The sequence below is a fragment of the Thalassophryne amazonica genome, chromosome 2 (assembly GCF_902500255.1).
Source record: "Thalassophryne amazonica chromosome 2, fThaAma1.1, whole genome shotgun sequence".
Classification (NCBI taxonomy): Eukaryota; Metazoa; Chordata; class Actinopteri; order Batrachoidiformes; family Batrachoididae; genus Thalassophryne; species Thalassophryne amazonica.
Window position 1 is genome coordinate 72603120 of NC_047104.1, and position 21283 is coordinate 72624402.

At 42.1% G+C, this 21283-nt stretch overlaps 1 protein-coding gene across 2 annotated transcripts in view; it reads left to right on the forward strand.

Annotated features, from left to right (window-relative positions):
• The window catches only part of smyd3 (SET and MYND domain containing 3), a 316927-nt gene that overhangs the window by 130855 nt on the left and 164789 nt on the right, over positions 1-21283 (forward strand). The window lies entirely within an intron of this gene.

Sequence of the window (21283 nt, forward strand, 5' to 3'; positions counted from 1 at the left end):
GTGTGTATATGCGCATATTCTCAGAACAACCGGAGGTCGGATTCTCTTAAAACACACCAGCTGCTCTCACAAGAATTCAGCGGCAAATCTTTACATGTGCATGTTTGGATTTCACTCTAGCTCTGTCCTCTCTGAGATTTAGTGGTGCACTGTGGTGGATTTCAACAAATGTGTCAGTGTGGTTTTTGTCTCATAACTGTGAGTGTATGTGTAAGAACTGTTTGGAAGCAGCCAGATGATCGAGCTGAGCAGCTCCATTAAAAAACAAACAAACAAACAAACAAACTTGAAAGTTGCAAATGGGGAGTACAAACCCGTGTTCCACAGTCGAAGCACTAAATTACCTTCTTCTTTCATCTCCTAACTTTTTAAAATCCAAAGTGTCATTTGGATTTGACATATCAGATTTTATTGGTGGATTTTCCAGCCTGATATTCTGTCAGGAACAACTCCCTCATATTAATATATAGAAAATATGTTTTGTGTTAAGCATGACTTCTTAGGCAAAGGTACATTTAATTTCACAGTTGTTTTTGCACATTTGAATACATTTCTGAGTTTGCATGATTTATTCAGAATTATGTAGGTGGAATTTTAATGAGGGTGTGAAGGAATGAGCGCAATATCTGCACTTGATGGGCTGTGAAAGTATCTACATGCGTGCTCGTGTGTGTGTGTGATTGGATTGTGGAGTTGCGAAACTATAAAGCTGCTGATTTAAATATGGTTCAAGATTCCAATGGGAATTCCACTCCATTCTGAGGGAGATGAAAACATAGTGGATTAAAAGAAAAAGGAGAGGAAGAGAGGAACAACAGAAGATGCGGGTGTGAGAAAGTAGCTGATAAAACCAGATGTGGAGAAAAAATAAGACTTGGAGAGAACCAGAACTGTGAATATACAAAATATCACATGACAGTTGAGCAAAAATTATATATAATGCCCTTCTTATGTTAGCAACACTATGTCTGTCACTCAGAGAGTAGAAAATAATGTTTAAATTGTTCTGTAGCTACCTCGACATGATCTTATGTTTTGTGACTGTCAAATATTATCAGGCTGGATGGTCAGGAATTGTTGGACACAAATGCACGGCTCAAACAAACAGCTCTGGTTGTAAAATGGCTTTACTCGGGTGGATAGCAGAGGTACACAAGTAGGCAGTCCAGAAATAGAAGCAGTACAAAATCATCAGACTTAAGGCGTGGTCGTTGCAACAGGCTGGAGGTCAGGAACACAAGGAGGTAGGAAGGACTATGGAATGCAGGTGCAGAGCTGGAAAGTGGCCCAATGCACAACAATCTGGCGAAGGACTAAAGCCTCGGTCCCACCGAGTGAAGAAGGAGCCACGCACCCTGTTTTTTTTGTTTCGTGAGCTATCGTGGCAGTATAGTGGCTCAGAGTGGCTCTTAGAGGCATTATCTTCAGTTAACGAGGCTCCTCTCTGAGCGTGGCGCTAATTTCAAGATGTTCAAAATTTAGCAACAACAGCGTGGCACAGTTTGTGTTCGAGTTACTGCAACGGCTTAGAGGCATTTGCGTGGTGATTACGAGTCTGCTAAAAGCCCATTATCCGTGCGCCTGGCAGTTACGCAGGACCTGAGAGGCTATTTTTGGAGCGGCTCTCCTCTTGCACACAATTCCACCTGCTCTGTGCGCTGAGCTCTATATAAATAATGTAATCATTTTCTGCCAAACCTTGGATGCTGAAAACACCTCCAATCACTTCTGGAATCACAGAGGACTGTTTCATCTGGATGCTTTTTTCCCTCTTTCCTGCTCAATGTGGAATATATTTTGAACAGCTTAAGGTAACTATTTTTAATGTTTTTATAGCTTGATAACATCATGCTACACAGCACTGCGTGGCTCATACGTGGCTTAGCATGGCTTAGCATGGCTGATACGAGCCATTCGAGGCTCTAATGACCTGTCGGTTGTGGCTTCTACGTGGCACGTGCGGGGTATAGAGAGGCACCTTAGTAGTGGATACATGTTGGATGAAAACGTGGGTCATTCTTTGAATAATCACTCTACACCCATGCGTGGCTCCTTCTTCATCCTTCATTATTCGGTGGGACCCAGGCTTAACACACCCAGTGAGCTTATATGATGATGGTGATGAGCAGCAATTCAAGAACAGGTGTGCGTGGAAAGCACCAGAACAAGGGAAACACCCACCACCGAGAACCAAGAGACAGACAAGAGAGATAAAGACAGACCTATGCAGAAAAACCCAGCAAGAGAATAAACATAAAAAACCAATGAATAAGAAAAATAACAAACAGACCAGAGAAAAATAAAAACAGATAACCAAACAAACTCAAACCCTGACAGTGCGAATCAGGATGAGAAGCATGAAACTCACGAATCAGAGCAGGGTCCAAAACAGAAGTGGGAGGGAATCCACGACCGCTCCTCAGGGCCATAGTGTGCGTGGAAAGCACCAGAACAAGGGAAACACCCACCACCGAGAACCAAGAGACAGACAAGAGAGATAAAGACAGACCTATGCAGAAAAACCCAGCAAGAGAATAAACATAAAAAACCAATGAATAAGAAAAATAACAAACAGACCAGAGAAAAATAAAAACAGATAACCAAACAAACTCAAACCCTGACAGTGCGAATCAGGATGAGAAGCATGAAACTCACGAATCAGAGCAGGGTCCAAAACAGAAGTGGGAGGGAATCCACGACCGCTCCTCAGGGCCATAGCCCTCCCAGTCCACGAGATACTGAAATCCATGGCAACGTCAGTCCAGGAGCTGCCACACAGAAAAAACTGGGCCACCGTCCACAAACTGGGCGGAAGGCGGGGCAACATCCGAAGAGCACAACGGGCTGGATCTGACAGGTTCACATGGCTGACATGGAAAGGTGGATGGATGTGCATGGACCTTGGGAGACGGAGATGAACAGACACTGGGTTAACAATCTTGGAAACCAGGAATGGACCAACGAACCTGGGAGCAAGTTTCTTGGGCAGTCCTTTTTGCGGGAGATGGCGAGTCGAGAGCCAAACCTTCTGACCAGGTGTGTACAGCAGTGCAGGAGTACGTTTACGGTCCACATCAAATTTGTAGGCCAGTGAAAATTGCAGCAGAGTTCTTCTTGCCTGCTCCCAGGTTTGTCAGTAGCGGAGAATAAGACTGAGTGCTGATGGAACAGGAGAGGTGGACACTGTGGGAGGAAACAGAGAGGGTCGATGACCAAAAACAACATGAAAGTGAGCATAACCAGTGGCAGCAGACGGTAAGTGGTTGTGTACAAGTTCAATCCATGGGAGTTGTGATGACCATGGGACTGGGTGTTGCGAGGTGAGAATGTCCTTTTTCCAGGTCCTGGTTGAGTCTTTCAAATTGTCCATTGGCCTGTGGATGGTAGCCTGAAGTAAGACTGGCATTGACCCCGAGTAGACGGCAGAACTCCATCCAGAAATTGAACACAAACTGGGGACTCCAGTTGGACACGATATCCTCGGCAAATCCATGAAGTTTGAATACATGAGAGAGCATAAGAGGAATAGAGAAATAAAATGAGCCATTTTTGACCACCTATCTACAACAGTTATAACAACAGTATTGCCCTTTGAGGGCGGAAGTCCAGTTACAAATTCTACAGTTATGTGAAACCAGGGATGAGTAGGCACAGGGAACTGCTGTAAATGTCCTGCAGGAGGACAATTAGAGGATTTGTGAATCACACATATTTGGCAAGCATTGATATATTCAGGGGCAGCACGGTGACTTTGTGGTTAGCACTGTTGCCTTTGTTGTTAATCTCTCCCTCTGCTATGACGAATCCCAGAAATGAAACAGTTGATCTAAGAAATTCACATTTTTCAGCTTTGACAAAGAGATTATGGCACAGCGAAGTCTGTAATATGGTGCGCACGTGACAGGTGTGGATTTCTGGGTTGAGAGAGAAAATGAGAATATCATTTAAATACATGAAAACAAATTTATTCAACTAAGTTCTGGAAAACAGCGGGAGCATTGGTGAGGCCAAAAGACATGACTAAATATTTGTAGTGGCCAGATGGGATTTTAAAAGCGGTTTTCCATTCATCACCTTGCTTTGTTCTGATGAGATGGTAAGCATTACGCAGATCGAGTTTGGTGAAGATTTTGGCCCCTCTAACAACTTGAATGCGGAAAAAAATGAGTGGCAGGGGATAGCGGTTCTTAACTGTAATGCCGTTAAGCCCACAATAATCAATACACGGGTGCAGCGTCTTATCTTTTTTGTTATGCAAAAATGTGATGACCGATCGGTACTCCAGCTCGTTTCCCTCAGACACGCGACCCACAATGGCAGAGTCATCAGAGAACTTCTGGAGGTGGCAGCTGTCTGTGTTGTAGGTGAAGTTCTAGGTGTAGAGGGTGAAGAGGAAAGGCGAGAGGACGGTGCCCTGGGGGACCCCGGTGCTGCACCTTACCGCCTCAGACTGACAGCCGCGCAGCCGCACGTACTGTGGGCGGTCAGTGAGGTAGTCGATGGTCCAGGCGGCGAGGTGTCCATCCACACCTGCATCCTCCAGCTTCCCCCGCAGCAGTGCCGGTCTGATGGTGTTGAAAGCGCTGGAGAAATCAAAGAACATGACTCTCACAGCGCTCCCGGTGGTCTCCAGGTGGGTGAGCACTTGCTGCAGTAGGTAGATAACAGCATCATCTACCCTGATGTTGGACCTATAGGCGAACTGCAGTGGGTCCATGGTGTCGCTCACCACGGTGCGGAGGTGAGACAGGACGATCTGTTCCATGGTCTTCATGAGGTGGGAGGTCAGGGCAACTGGTCTGTAGTGGGCCGGTTCCTTGGCGTGTGGTGTTTTGGGAACCGGGACCACACAGGAGGTCTTCCACAGGGTGGGGACCACCCCCAGGCTGAGGCTCATGTTGAAGATGTGGCTGAGGACCTCACAGAGCTCATCTGCACAGATCCTCATCAGCCTCGGGGGGGGTCCCATCAGGTCCTGCTGCTTTCCTCTGCTTCAGCAGCAGGAGCTGGCCTCTCACCTCGGTTGGAGTTACAGTGGGGGGGGCTGAGGTGTGAGCTGAGGTAGGTTGGTGCTACAGTCGCGGGGGGAGGAGGGACGAGGTCCAGGGTGCAGTGGATGGTGAGTGCGATGAGCTTGTCAAGGTCCTCGGGAAGGTCTATGGCTATGAGCTGGTCCTGGATACTTTCAGCCAGTCCGTGGAAGAAGACATCACAGAGCGCTGCTTGATTCCCTTTGCTTTTGGCCGCCAGAATGCGGAAGTCGATGGCGTCATCTGTGACTCCGCGGCTACCCTGCTTCAGCCTCATCAGGGTACGTACAGCTTCACGTGTATTGAAACACCTCTTGTAGAGCTGCGGTGAATGCTGGAAGAGAGGCACAGGTGGCTGATTGACCACCCCATTCTGCTGTTGCTCACGCCGCAACACGACCAGTCAGGTGAGTTATCATAAATGCTGTCTTCATCCTATCGCACAGGAATATTGATGACATGAGCTCGAAATGCAGCTCACGCTGAGTTATAAATGGTCTGACGTCACCGGACTCGCCTGGGAAGTGTTCAGGGCGAGACAGCTGATTGCAGTAGACAGGTTCAGGTACAGAATCCGGTGAGGCTCCTGACGGCCCCAGTGGATGTGCACTGGTACTGCCGGTGGCTGTAACAGGAGAAGACTGAAGATTGAGTGTTGACAGTAATTGTCCCATCTGGGCGCTCACCAAAACACCATAAAGATGTTCTGGTGTTTAGCAAGATTGCTAAACCCGGAAGATAGAGCAGTGAGCTGGTCTTATTGCTGCGCGAGCTGCCTACTGTGGATCTATCAGGCTGGATGGTCAGGAATCGTTCGACACAAATGCACAGCTCAAACAAACAGCTCTGGTTGTAAAAAGGCTTTACTCGGGTGGATAGCAGAGGTCGGTACATAAGTAGGCAGTCCAGAAAAAGCAGCAGTACAAAAATCATCAGGCTTAAGGCGTGGTCGTTGCAAAAGGCTGGAGGTCAGGAACACACAATGATGCAGGCAGGACTATGGAACGCAGGTACAGAGCTGGAACGTGGCACAAAGCACAACAAGGACTAACACACTGAATGATCTTATATAACCCCAGGTGATGATCAGCAAATCAAGAACAGGTGTGCATGGAAAGCACCAGAACAAGGGGGTGGCCAGAGAGAGGGAAGCACCCACAACCAAGAACCAAGAGACAGACGAGAGAGATACAGAAAGACAGGCCCAAGCAGAAAAACCCAGCAAGAGAATAAACATACAAAAAAAAAAAACAATGAATAAGAAAAATATCAAACAGACCAGAGAAGAAAAAACCAGATAATCAAAAAACTCAAACACATAAACTCTGACACATCTTCTGTAGCTTGGAAGTAAATTATAGCAGAACCTGCAGGATTTATTTTTTTATGAAACTGATCCAGGTTGTTTTAAAAAAAAAAAAATCTGAATTGGCCTCTGTACCAACTTCCAGAATTGGATGGGCATAAAGACCTAGGATGGTACAGGGTTTATTTCTTACTGCTTTCCTCAGCATGTGATTTCACAGATGATTAGGAATTAAAATTTTGGAGAGGAGCACATCAGTAAAATCACTTGCTAACTTGATCAATTGCAAGAAAAACCTGCAAGGTCTCAGTCTTTAATAACACACTCCTGCTCCAGATCAACATGTGATATCCAACTGTATGTTTATATGGCCATGTTACGGTATCAGGGTATTTTCCCCCTGGTCATTTCCCCCAGGCCCTTATCCCCCCCCCCCCCCCCCCCCCCCCCCCCCCCCCCCCCCGAGCCGCAAGGGTGCACAGTGTGTGTACCAGTGAAACCAGTGAAGCATGGTAGTGGTAGCATTATGCTGTGGGGATGTTTTTTAGTGGTAAGAACTGGGAGACTAGTCAGGATTGAGGGAAAGATGAATGCAGCAATGTACAGAGACATCCTGGAATAAAACCTGCTCCAGAGTGCTCTTGACCTCAGACTGAGGCGATGGATAATCTTTCAGCAGAACATTGACCCTAAGCACACAGCCAAGATATCAAAGGAGTGGCTTCAGGACAGCTCTGTGAATGTCCTTGAGTGGTCCAGTGGCCACTGAAAATGGCTATGCACCGACACTCTCCATCCAGCCTGATGGAGCTTGAGAGGTGCTGCAAAGAGGAATGGGCAAAATTACCCAATTATAGGTCTTCCAAGGTTCTAGCATCATATTCAAGAAGACTTAAGGCTGTCATTTCTCCCAAAGGTGCATCAACAAAATATTGAGCAAAGGCTGTGAATACTTTTGCATATGTGATTTCTTAGGGTTTTATTTGTAATAAATTTGCAAAATTTATGGGGCGTTGTGAATAGAATTTTGAAGGAAAAAATTAATTTACTCCATTTTGGAATTAGGCTGTACCATAGCAAAATGTGGAAAAAGTGAAGCGCTGTTAATACTTTCTGGATGCGCCGTATCTCACATTAACAGTGTCAGACCTGAGTATATACTGGTGTGTAGTGAGCACCTTGTATGGCAGCACCCTGACATCGGGGTGAATGTGAGGCATTATTGTAAAGCGCTTTGAGCGTCTGATGCAGATGGAAAAGTGCTATATAAATGCAGTCCATTTACCATTTATACTAATGAAGTCACTGAGTGTGGGAAAGTGCAGCAGGCTGTCATTAAGTCATTAAGATCACATGTGAAAATGTCTAGGTTTTTTTTTTTTTTATTATAAAAGCAGTCATCTTTTCAAGCACATCAGCCACTGGTTTATCCCTCCCCTGAAGACTCAGATTAAGACCATTCAAATGATGCATGATATCACTTAAAAAGCACATTTCCGAGACATATTTCTCATCCAGCATTTTTGTCAGAAATTTTTCAGCCTTCTTGTGCTTGCATTCACATAGAAAGATGATAATTTCCTCCCCCAGTTCACAGACTCTCTGAAGTGCATTGCCCTGGCTTAACCATCTGACATTGTTGTGTAACAGTAGGTCAGAGTGCTCAGCTGACATATCAGCAAGTAGTCTGCGAAACAACCTGTGCTGAAGACTGGATGTTGCTCTGATAAACTTCACTGCAGCAGTCACAGACTCCACGGTACTTTTCAACTTACCACTAAGCTGAGAGCAGAGGACACTCTGGTGAACGAGACAGTGGAGACACTGTAGTTTTGGTGCCACAGCAGACAGTCGTGCAGACAGTCCTTTGACCCTTCCTGCCATTGAGGGAGCTCCATCTGTAACCAGCAGGTTAATATGCTCCAGGTCCAGTCCATTTTCTTTAAAAAGTAATAATCTTTTGGAAAACTATTTCCCCTGTTGTTTGTCCTTCCAGTGGAATTAGTTCCAACAGATCCTCCTTGAAACAGTCACCGTTGAAAAACTGCAGATACAAACAAAGTTGTGCTATATCGGAGCTGTCAGTTGACTCATCCACAGCCAGCGACATGAATTCAATTTTCTTTTCTTCATCTGAGTTAGAAGAGTCTTGAAAACGTCTGTGGCTAAAACATCCACTCGTCTTGCAGCTGTTGTATCTGACAGAGGGATTGACTTGATTGAAGACATTACCTGCTGTTTTAGCTTGTGCGCTACCAGCTCGTTTCGGAGTCAGTGAACGGCATTTTCTTTTTAGCAAGAACTCGCAACATGCAGGGATGCTGTCGTTGTCTTCTGCTGCAGAGTGCAGCTATGGGAGAAGATTGCAGTGCTTCGCTTGTAGTTCATATTAAGTCCTTTTATTTTTATTTAACGAGCATCAGAACCCGGTGAATATTCATTGTCAAAATGGGAGTGAGTCGTAATGAAGTGCCTCCGCACGTTATATTCCTTATTCACCGAGCAACAGTCATAACACAGCAGGCACATAGGATTGCGTTCGGCATTTTCTACGTGCACATATTTACCAGGCCAATCATTATTAAATCTTCTATTTTTGTTGTCAGCTTTACATCTCTTCTCCTTTGAATGCGCCCGGTTGTCGTCTTCTTCTTCGTTCGAGTTTACTGACGGTTTGCAAACCAATACGGTACATTACCGCCACCAACTGTTCGAGTGCCCGCAATGCCTTCACGTGAGGTGGGGCTGTTTGGAAACAGTGCTGACGTGCTGTAAAGGATTCAACGTGGCGCTTTGCGGCACGTTGAATCCTTTACGGCACGAAAATTGCCGAACATTGGCGAATGCGCTTTGTAGCGGCTTTTGATTGTGTGTTTATTAATATTTATGGGTAAATGAGCCGCAGGCTGGTCCAAACTTATTAAAGGGTCGGTTCTGGCCCGCGGGCCACCAGTTAAATAGCCCTGCACTAGACCATGACCTCCCCAATATTATCAGTGTAACCGTGAATAGTAAATCCCATAGCAATGCAGTATCTGCCAAGGGGTGCTATATAGAGGAAGAAAAGTAAGGAGCCTAAGACAGACCTTTGTGGAACCTCATATTTCATAGGAACAAGATTTGAAGTGATGTTGTTATACTGAAAACAATGAAAACGACTGGTTAAATAGGATGTCAACCATGCAAGGTCATTTCTAGCAATGCCAAAGTGGTTCTCAAGTCTATCCAGTTGTATATGATGATCTAAGGGTTCAAAGTACTTATGTTAACTTACTGCACATGCGGCACATTACTATAATTAAGTTAATTGAAACCCTTTTCTTCTGCAGGCTCTGTAGTTGAGCTGCAAACATTTGTTTTCTTTCTTTTCTGTGGTGTGGGGCGGCAACCACATAGGTGATGGTGATTGGCTAAGGAAGAGTAAAATTTCATGGTAAGCCAACCAGAGGCAAAGGTGGGTGGGATCTCACACAGAAATACAAACACACTCACTCACACACAAATGGCAGAGACCCCACACATGCAGCATTAGCATTTTCCAGCTGGAACTAGAGACATTGCTTTTCCCTCATTGAGATAAAAGGCAAGAATGTGTATGTGAACCAGCATAATTAAATTTTAGATTTATTTGATGTGTTGTGCTGTTCAGTTTCATTAAATATCAAAGGTTCTAAAATAGCTATTATGTTTTATTGTTCTGCTATATAAACACAGATAATATCTACAGTGTCTTGTCTCACATTGTCCCACAGCAACATTAAAATAGTGTTAATAATTTGTTCTATTAAGTGTTTTTATTCATTAAGCATATCTAATATTCAGTTTTATTAACAGGCAGCTGAATCTAAAATTCCATTAAGCGCGGGGGGGGGGGGGGGGGGGGGGGGGGGGGGGGGGGTGAAATTCATTGAGATACTTGGACATATAAAAAAGTAATGCAATAGTTACTTTTCCTAGTAAGTAATTACTTTTATAATGCTGTAACTCAGTTATTAACTCATTTACTTTTTGAGAGAAGTAACTATAACTAATTACTTTTTTAAAGTAACATGCCCAACACTGAACATGTCCCCACAGAAATACAGTGTTAAAAAGTGAGTTCCAAATACAGAAAACAGTGTGTTGTACTCACAGACCTGTAGATAAGAATTAGAGATCGCAGTTGCAATGCTGCCTACTTAACATAAAATTTTGGGCATGGAGAGCGATCCACCATTTTCAAACTGGGCAAAATATTGACGAAGTACTTGCATGTGAAATGTTTTCATGTGCATTTTCAAAGTGGAAGTAAATACGCAAGTGAACACACAGGGAAAAGCTTACAAAATACGTGTTAAAATACCGTTCTTGCCTGGATATTGAGCCAGTAAAATTAAATTATGTAAGGAAAGTATTAAACTTACCCTGACACCCACACATTCTGAAATATTATTGTTGAAAGTTTACACGGAGGCGATCTGTTCCAACTTTCAAATTCTGCAGACATAGCAAAGCACAATATCACGATACACGCAATCCAGACTGCGCACAGAGGCCCCATTAATTAATTTCACATGGTAAATCCATTTTTGTATCATACTCAATTAATTCAGCTTTGAGTAAAATTCCATTCCAGGTGGTTTCTAAATCCTCAGTTTGGGTAACGCACAACAACAGCCCTAGATTAAAACCCCAATTTTGAAGACATTTTTCATACTATTACTACTGCTAATACTTCTTAATAATAATAATAATAATAATAATAATAATTTCAACAACTAAAATTAGAAAGAATTTAAATGTTAGAAAAATGTTAGAATTTAATAGTTACATTTCTAAACAATGTAGGTTACAAATTGTAAGTTTTGCCGTTACATTGCCGTCAACAGTTACATGTGAAGTCTGGAAAGAGTGACTATGAAGTCAGTACTGGCAAAACGCGTTGTCATTTTCATGTTGAAGTGGCAGGGGGTGTTGTCGGCAGCTGCTGAAAGTAACTAATAAAGTAACTCATAATCTAACTTTTACTTTTAAAATTGTCTAATCAGTAAAGTAACTAAATGGACTGCAAAATTGTAAATGGACTGCATTTATATAGTGCTTTTCCATCTGCATCAGACGCTCAAAGCACTTTACAATAATGCCTCACATTCACCCTGATGTCAGGGTGCTGCCATACAAGGCGCTCACTACACACCGGAGCAATAGGGGATTAAAGACCTTGCCCAAGGGCCCTTAGTGATTTTCCAGTCAGGCAGGGATTTGAAGCGAGGATCTTCTGGTCTCAAGCCCAACGCCTTAACCACTAGACCAGGGGTGGGCAACGAGGGCCGAGACACTGCAGGTTTTCTTTGCAACCAATCATCTCAGCTGATGAGCTTCTCCCCTGAACATAAACACCTGATCATCAATGAAATCACCTGCTGAGGTGATTGGTAGCAAGGAAAACCTGCAGTGTCTCGGCCCTTCTTGGCACATGATTGCTCACCCCTGCACTAGACCATCACCTCCCCCAAAGTAACTAAGTTACTTTTTCAAGGAGTAATTAGTAACTGGATTATTTTTTCAAAGTAACTGTGGCAACACTTGGTATAGGCACTTCAGAAGTTAAAGCAAAAATCCAATTACCAATTCTTTTGCGGATGATCACTCATGAGGCACATTTTATTCCAGGCACTTCCAGGCAATTTCATATATGGGTGATTCTTTAACTACGGGCACTATTGGCCTTGTAAATGTAATTTCCATCACACCATTGCCTTACAATATAAAGCGCCTTGGGGCAGCTGTTTGTTGTGATTTGGCGCTATATACATGTGCTCTGATGTCACTGTTTATCTCCATAGAAACTACCCAAACAATCTTTCATACAAACTGTTTAAAGGGACATTACATTGTTGTGGTGGAAATTACAGCAATAGTGTGGGACAACTACATTTTGTTTAAAAAAAATCACAACAGTTGTGTGACATCTACTGATATCTTATTCAGAGATATTTTAAAACATTAGAAAAAATGTTTTTTTACCATTCATTTTTATCATTGAAGATCAAAAGTCTGGGTGTGGGACAAGCACAAATGGCAATATTTGCATATAATGATGCTGAAAAAAGGTGAAAAAGTCATCATAGACTACTAGAACAAATTTCTTAACACACTTTCATTGTAAAGATAACTATGATGATCAAAGGACATAATAAGTGCCCGTAGTCTAAGAATCACCCATACAGTAGTGTTCAGAATAATTGTAGTGTGTGACTAAAAAGATTAATCCAGGTTTTGAGTATATTTCTTATTGTTACATGGGAAACAAGGTACCAGTAGATTCTCACAAATCCGACAAGACCAAGCATTCATGATATGTGCACTCTTAAGGCTATGAAATTTGGACTATTAGTAAAAAAAAAGTAGAAAAGGGGGTGTTCACAATAATAGTAGTGTGGCATTCGGTCTGTGAGTTCGTCGATTTTGTGGAACAAACAGGTGTGAATCAGGTGTCCCCTATGTAAGGATGAAGCCAGCACCTGTTGAACATGCTTTCCTCTTTGAAAGCCTGAGGAAAATGGGATGTTCAAGACATTGTTCAGAAGAACAGCGTAGTTTGATTAAAAAGTTGATTGGAGAGGGGAAAACTTATACGCAACCCTAACCCTTACAGGCTAACCCTAACCCTCATGCAGTGTAAATTCACACAATGTAAATATAAGGTCTTACCTGTTCATTTTAGTCAAGAAAAGTCCCTCTCAAAGTTGCATCTTCAGATCAGTTAGCAGAGCGGAGCCTTCTCCCCCCACCCTTCCAAATTGGTTATCTGTCTTGGCGCAAGAAGTCAAAAAAACTCACAGTGCATCATTAACCACAGACTCCATCCAACCTTGGCTGCACGCGATGAAATCTTAAGAAAACGTTAAAATTACTCAGTTCTCCATGTGGAGCAGAGACACCGTGCGCGCGCTGGATGACATGCGCGTCAATATTTACGTGAAACACTTCAGGGGGAAAAAAGCATTTACAGTACATATTTACAACCCCAATTCCAATGAAGTTGGGACGTTGTGTAAAATGTAAATAAAAACAGAATACAATGATTTGCAAATCCTCTTCAACCTATATTCAACTGAATACACCTCAAATACAAGATATTTAATATTCAAACTGATAAACCTTATTGTTTTTGTGCAAATATTTCCTCATTTTGAAATGGATGCCTGTAGCACGTTTCAAAAAAGCTGGGACAGTGGTATGTTTACCACTGTGTTACATCACCTTTCCTTCTAACAACACTCAATAAGCGTTTGGGAACTGAGGACACTAATTGTTGAAGCTTTGTAGGTGGAATTCTTTCCCATTCTTGCTTGATGTACGACTTCATTTGTTCAACAGTCCAGGATCTCCGTTGTCGTATTTTGCGCTTCATAATGCACCACACATTTTCAATGGGCGACAGGTCTGGCCTGCAGGCAGGCCAGTCTTTTACTCTGAAGCCACACTCTTGTAACATGTGCAGAATGTGACTTGGCAGTGTCTTGCAGAAATAAGCAGGGACTTCCTGAAAAGATGTCACATGTGTTGCTCCAAAACCTGGATGTGCCTTTCAGCATTTATGGTTCCATTACAGATGTGTAAGTTGCCCATGCCATGGGCACTAACACACCCCCATACCATCACAGATGCTGGCTTTTGAACTTTGCTCTGGCAACAATCTGGATGGTCTTTTTCCTCTTTTGTCCGGAGGACACGACGTCCATGATTTCCAAAAACAATTTGAAATGTGCACTCATCAGACCACAGCACATTTTTCCACTTTGCATCTGTCCATTTCAAATGAGCTCGGGCCCAGAGAAGGCGGCGGCGTTTCTGGGTGTTGTTGATGTATGGCTTTCACTTGCACTTGTAGATGTAGCACCGAACTGTGTTAACTGACAGTGCTTTTCTGAAGTGTTCCTGAGCCCACACGGTCAGATCCTTTACACAATGATGTTGGTTTTTAATGCAGTGCCCCTGAGGGATCGAAGGTCACCAGCATTCAGTGTTGGTTTTCGGCCTTGCTGCTTACATGTAGAAAATTCTCCAGATTCTCTGAATTTGATCTGATTATATTATGGACTGTAGATGATGGACTCCCTAAATTCCTTGCAACTGAACATTGAGAAACATTGTTCTTAAACTCTTGGACTATTTTTTCATGCAATTGTTCACAAAGTGGTAATCCTCGCCCCATCTTTGCTTGTTCTTGGCTGAGCCTTTTGGGGATGCTTCTTTTATACCCAAACATGACACTCACCTGTTTCCAATTAACCTGTTCACCTGTGGAATGTTCCAAACAGGTGTTCTTTGAGCATTCATCAACGTTCCCAGTCTTTTGTTGCCCCTGCCCCAGCTTTTTTGAAATGTGTTGCAGGCATACATTTCAAAATGAGCAAATATTTGCACTAAAACAAAAAGTCTATCAGTTTAAACATTAAATATCTTGTCTTTGTGGTGTATTCAATTTAATATAGGTTGAAGGGGATTTACAAATCATTGTATTCTGTTTTTTTACATTTCACATAATGTCCCAACTTCATTGGAATTGGAGTTGTAATTAAAAGTTAAAAATCTTTCTTTCTAACATCTTTCTGTGTAAATATCTCATGTTACAACGTGGAGACCCACGGCTTATAGACAAGTGTGGCCTATTTATGTACAATTTCCTTTTTCGTTTTAAAATTGGTGGGTGCGGCTAATATTCAGGTGTGCTCTATAGTCCAGAAATTACAGTAGTTCTAAGTAGGCAATAATTGTTAATTCTTAAAAAGGAAAATCACCCCTGAGGTAACATTTTCCATGGAATTGACCTATATGTTACCTCTCCCTTCCTCCTCCATCTGTAGCAAATGCCGCGGCTGTTTTCCCATTACATACCACTTTTTTATCCACTTCCTGTGTGATGGCCTCAAGTGACCAATAAAAACACTCCATCAGGGAGACCAAAATTCCATGCAGTCGCATTCATTGGTTCATATGAATGTTAATTAACTTTGTTGAGTCTTGAAATTACTTAAATCATTCTAGACACAGTAGTTTGAGAAGCCCAGAGCAATGGGGGGTTGATTATTTGAATTTTGCCTTTACTGGATTCATGTTATGGTCCTGATGCTGCTTTCATTGAAGCTTCCATCAACAATTCATGAGACACTTTATGAGTTCCTCTGAGGAGCCACTTTGACTCTTTAGGTTCAGTCTGGACACCTGTGTCAGAACAGCAACTGTCAGCAACACTCACTGGGCAGGAATTAGAGCAAAACAGAACCAACAGAGCTGGCAATGGATTAAAATGAAAACGACAGAAAAGCTGTTTGTTAAATCCAGATTTGTTTCAAATTCTGATTTTGATATTTGAAAGAACAAAGTGCAAAGGGAGGAAAATCTGGATTGCATGAGTACAAATTCAGGCACATTTGTGTAAGAACACAATAAAAAAAAGACAAGGTACAGATGGGAGCAGGCAGTTCTACTGAAGATCTGCTAAGAGTGCACCAATTTATCCAATTTATGAATGCAGATACAGGCAGTTCATTTTTATAATGATCTGAGCAGTCTGCCAAGTTCACCTTAACTTTTTGTAAAGTTGCAAACAAACACCTGATGAAAGCCCAGGTATTTGACAATTTTCAACACCTTCGTTCACACAGCTTGGTACATATTTATGAAAATCTTTCAACCTAGTAAAAGCAGATATACACATTTATGTTTTTGTGGAACCTATATAATCACACTGTTTACACACAAGGCAGGTCCTGGAATTATGTGATTATGTTCTGTGGGTCTGTGCACACTGTGATTTTTGTGGCAGATCAATAAGTAATATGACATATCGTATTAAATAAGAAGTCAGTTGGGTTGTCAGAGGGAGTTGTACCATCTCTGGTTGTCTGCTTTTCTGCAGCACAGAGCTGATATACAGAGCACCAAATGGCAATTAATAAAAATAAGCACAACTGCATGCCATCAGATGGCTTTCCTCTCTTCACTATTGTGAATTTATGCAGTAAAACCAGTCATTGGTTCAGGTCATGTGAAGTATTGAGAACTTTTTATTCTATGAGCCAGTTTTAATTCATCAAACGGATGCCAATTAATGTGTCCTGCATTCCTTTTTTATGCTGATCTTTGTTATCTAACTGGATGAAAACATTTGTTTTTGTTGTTGTTTAGTAACTTTAGATAATTTATGAAATCATTATACAAAGGATGTGGGTACAGGCATGAAATTCCTATTGCTAGTGGTTGTCATGGTTACAGGTAGGAGACATTTCTGTGCATGCACTGCAGTAGTGCAGAGTACGTGGTGCTCCGATACTCTGAGCAACTCTGACAGAACCCAGAAGAAAAAATATATATTTTATATGCCTTTGCTGGCAAGGACAAGTTTACTGACTTTGACTTTGAGGGCAATGCTGTGATCTTTTTGGAATCAATGGATTTGCTGTGATTGTCCTGCAGAGGTGGGACAAAGTCACCATCAAGTCACTTTCAAGTCATGAATCAGCAAGTCCCAAGCCAAGTCTCAAGTCAGCTTGCAAATAATTAGTGGTCATTTTGACTTGAGATGACTTGCAGATTCATGTCTTGAGAATGACTTGATGGTGACTTCATCCCACCTCTGCTGTCCTGTATCAAGACAAATGGTCAGGCTTTAAATGATTTGCTGTACTCGGTCATTAGAAGTGTTGTTGTTTTATGTTGTGTGAAGCACCTTGAGGCGTCCACTTCGTCAGTTGGCACTGTACAAATTAATCAAATTTGAATTTATCGATACCAATGCAAAAGTGTCAAACTTGTAGTAGAGATATTATCTTATTCCTGTAATGGCGTTATTGTCTCTGAGGCCTCATCCTTTAACATTGGGAGACACCAGGGAAGAGCTTTTGGAGTCAGGAGATCCCTAGATAGAGTTGTTTGCCAATGATTGTATCTTTGCAGGAGAATGAAGGTTCACGTCTAGGGTTCTGGTGCTTTCTGTCTTACAGTATGGTTCTGACACTTGGATGCTAGCCAGTGACCTAAGGTACCGTCTGGATGTCTTTTGTACTCTGTCTCTTTAAGAGTTTCCTTGGGTGCCACGGGTAGGGCTTTGCATCAAACAAGCGGTCACTTAGCGAGACTCAGATAAGGAGTATCACTTGCAGAGTGAGTGAACATCAGCTACGATGCATGTTGTACGTTTCTCTGTGCATGATGAGGACCCCAGCAGCTGTAGAAGCCAAATGGGTCACACACGCATCACCTGGCTGACGTGATTTTTGTCCTAGCAGGTCAGAATGTTGTTGCTGGATACACTCAGTCCCACTGCTGGATATGTGGAAATATCTAGTAGTTACTACCACTTTGGATACATCTGTAGCCACATCCCTACACAAAATAGTTTTTTGTATTGTTTTTTGCTTTTATTTCTGAAGATATTCTGAGATTGTGATGTCTGTACTTGACAGACAAGGAAGCCAGTCATTTTGACCAGGACTGAAAATTAACCTGGGTGAAAACATTGTCTCTCGTCTCATGTACCATATGCTGTCTGTGCTAGTGGTTCCGCCTCTTATCGGCAAATATCGTAGTCATGTTGGGCAGCAATAGAGTAAATATGGAAACAGTTAGCCATAAAATGACTGTCAAATCATTAAATCACATTGCATGATTCATTTAAACACTCTCCTCCCCCAACGTTTGCAGCCTGAAAGGTAAACTCCGATAAACACATGTGCAATGAAGCCAGGTGCAAAAAACAGCACTCACCCATCACCGTGCCTCTTTAGTAAATCCTGACAGGAATAGTTTTTTTAATCCCAAAATAGGTTTTGCACTGGCTCTGGCCCATAGTGATTGTTTAGACCTTGTCAATAGGGGGCACTGTCATCACATGGTCGGTAATGGGAGTGTGAATCAATTGGAAGTCCTTTATTTCTAAATTCACTGTCCATAGTTTTTTCTCTTTCTTTTCTCTCTTGAGACTTTGTTTTTGTTTCACTCATCTTCTGTTCTCGAAATCATTCCCTGTCCTCTCAGTGTCCATGTTCGCCTGCCCATTCTGTTTATGAAACAGTCTGTCCTTGCGTATCTTTCCATCTGTCTCTCCTCATTATCTCTCTCTGTACATGCAGCTGTGTCACCCTGTTCTCTCTTTCCCATGCTCGTGCTCTCTCTGTCTTTAATGGTTCAAGTATAATTGAGGAGTTTATTACTGTGTACTCTGAAAGCTCAGTGTGCTTAACAAAATGGCTCATTACTGCCTGTGTGTTTGTGTATTTGTGTGTTTTGGGGTCTAGTGTTTTACAGAGGGGGAGTGTTTTGTGCTATAAAACCATTCTTCATACTAATAGCTGTTCCCTCTACAGCACACTATTAGTGTTACACACACACACAAAAAATGAAGTAATGGAACAGCATCATTACTGCTCTTAATACACCCTAGAGGAGCAACAAGAGAGGGAGTGTCTGTGTTTCATGTGCTGTGTGTCTGTTGCACAGCATGCATGCAGCAGTGTGCTGCAGAGAAGCTGCAGTGGGATTGTTGTGCGTGCACACATCCTCGTCTCCATGTTGGCTCCAGGTTCTGATCTATTGTGCATTGCTTTGAATTACAGCGGATTTTCTTTGGTGTGTGTGTGTGTGTGTGTGTGTGTGTGTGTTGGTGAGATTGCACCAGTGCAATAAGCGGTGACAGATGAGATCTGGTCCCAGCGCTTTTTATTGCTTCCCCCGAGCAGCTTCTCTGTGTGTGTGTGTGTGTGTGTGTGTGTGTGTACGTTTATGTCCAGTTGTATACTTATATATTCATGTGTACCTCTTTATATTCATACATTTCACGGGTGTCGTTTAACCTGACATGAATACTACATATTGTGTCCGTGTGTATTTATTTTTTCACATGCACGCCTCTCATGTCAGACATGTTACCTCATAAATCACACCTCTGTCTGTTTGCGTCCTCTCTTATTTTTCCTTTCACTTTCATTCACCCATTTTACTGCTGCCTATCACTTGCCTTCTTCACTGTGCTTTTCTCTCTTATTTGTTTTCAAGCCAAGTTCCTTCTGCTGTGGTGTTTGAGGACTAGATGGGGTGCACAGAATATTTTGTCTGTCATTGTCTCACATGAGCGAGAGCAAATTTTGGCTGTTAAGTTACAAAATATATGATTCACTGTTTGCCTACACTTGTAGGCCTTGGACAGGAAAAATGGAGATGAGTGGAAGGATGAATGAGTTAGCTGTAGACAATAACTAAAAAACAATAAATTCTGTTTTGTTGTAACTCTCCCCATTAAAAGAAGATAATGACAGCAAACCCTATTGCATCTGGTAAAATTAACCCCTACACATTGATCAAAACAGCAACATTGTTTTACCTATGGAATATCCCATACAAGTGTCTGCAATCTGCCTGATTTCCACATACTACATTTGGCATTGCTCCATGTACCGGTCATGTCTTTGTTGTGTTTTTAGTCCATCTTACACATGTTTGTGGCAGTGTGTGTGGGGAATTGTTGGGGGGAAAAGAGAATGTGTGTGAGGAGTGAGACAGATGTTTTTTAAGAAAGAGTGTGATTAGGATTAAGCAGAAAAGGTTTTTATCAATCAAAGAAGCAGCTATTCGATGTCTAGTTTAAACTTGCGTTGTGTTGTGCCTGTTATTTTTTCCATGATTGTTATCTTGCAAAACGAAGTTAGTATGTTTGTTAGGTTTTTTGGGGGGGGGTTGTTTGTTTGTAATCATAGCATTTTTCACCTTTAACTCGCGGTGCAGCACACAGTTAACATCGCAGACTTTTGCAACTTCACATATAGCAGCCCTGGCAAGATACCTTTCAGAACACAAAGTGACCAAGCTCAAGGTCAAAGGTCACAGCAAGGTCAAACACTAAATTCAATGAAACAACTTTCTTGGTCGCAATTTTTTGAAAATTTTCCTCCAAAGTTGTCCATGACAACTTTGGAGGAATTATCCCAGGTAATGGCTTTCCCGTAAGCCATTACCTGGGATAAGCGATTGACCTTGACCTTCAGGGTTTTGCTTGAGGTCAAAATTTCACCTAATTTAGGTCAAACTTCAGATTATAGTAAAACATGTTGTGTAATACACCGAATTAACGGGCTTGATGAGAGAATCCAGAATATAGCAAATGTTTTACGTTATGATGTCATTTGATGATGCCATCATGCAAAAAACATGCAAAATGTTGATTTTTGAGGGTTTCGTTAACTCGCTGTGCAGCACACAGTTTACATCGCAGACTTTTGCAACTTCACATATAGCAGCCATAACAAGATACATTTCAGCACACAGAAGAATCAAGCAGAAGGTTAAAGGTCAAGGTCACAGCAAGGTCAAACACTAAATTCAATGAAACAGTTTTCCTGGTTACAGTTTTTGAAATTTTCTGTCCAAATTTGGCATGGATATAGTGATAGGCCTTGCCCATAAGCCATTACCTGGGATAAATGATTGACCTTGACCTTCAGGGTTTCGCTTGAGGTCAAATGTCACCCAAATATGGTAAAACTTGTCAGTAAAACATATCATGTCATGCAACAAATTAAAGAGCTTGATGAGGGGATCCAGAATATAGTAAAGGTTTTAAGTTATGATGTAATTTGATGACATCATAACTTAAAACCATATCATATTTTCATGATGACGTCATTTGATGACATCATCATGAAAATACATGCAAAATTTTGATTTTTGAGGGTTTCATTTAACTCGCTGTGCAGCACAGTTTACCTCACAGACTTTTGCAACTTCACATATAGCAGCCCTAGCAAGGTACCTTTCAGCAAACAAAAGAATCAAGGTCAAAGGTCAAGGTCAAATATTAAATTCAACAAAACAACTTTCCTGGTTGCAATTTTTGAAATTTTGCCTCCAAATATGACATGGAGACAGTGATTGGCCTTGCACTTAAGCCATTACCTGGGATAAGCAA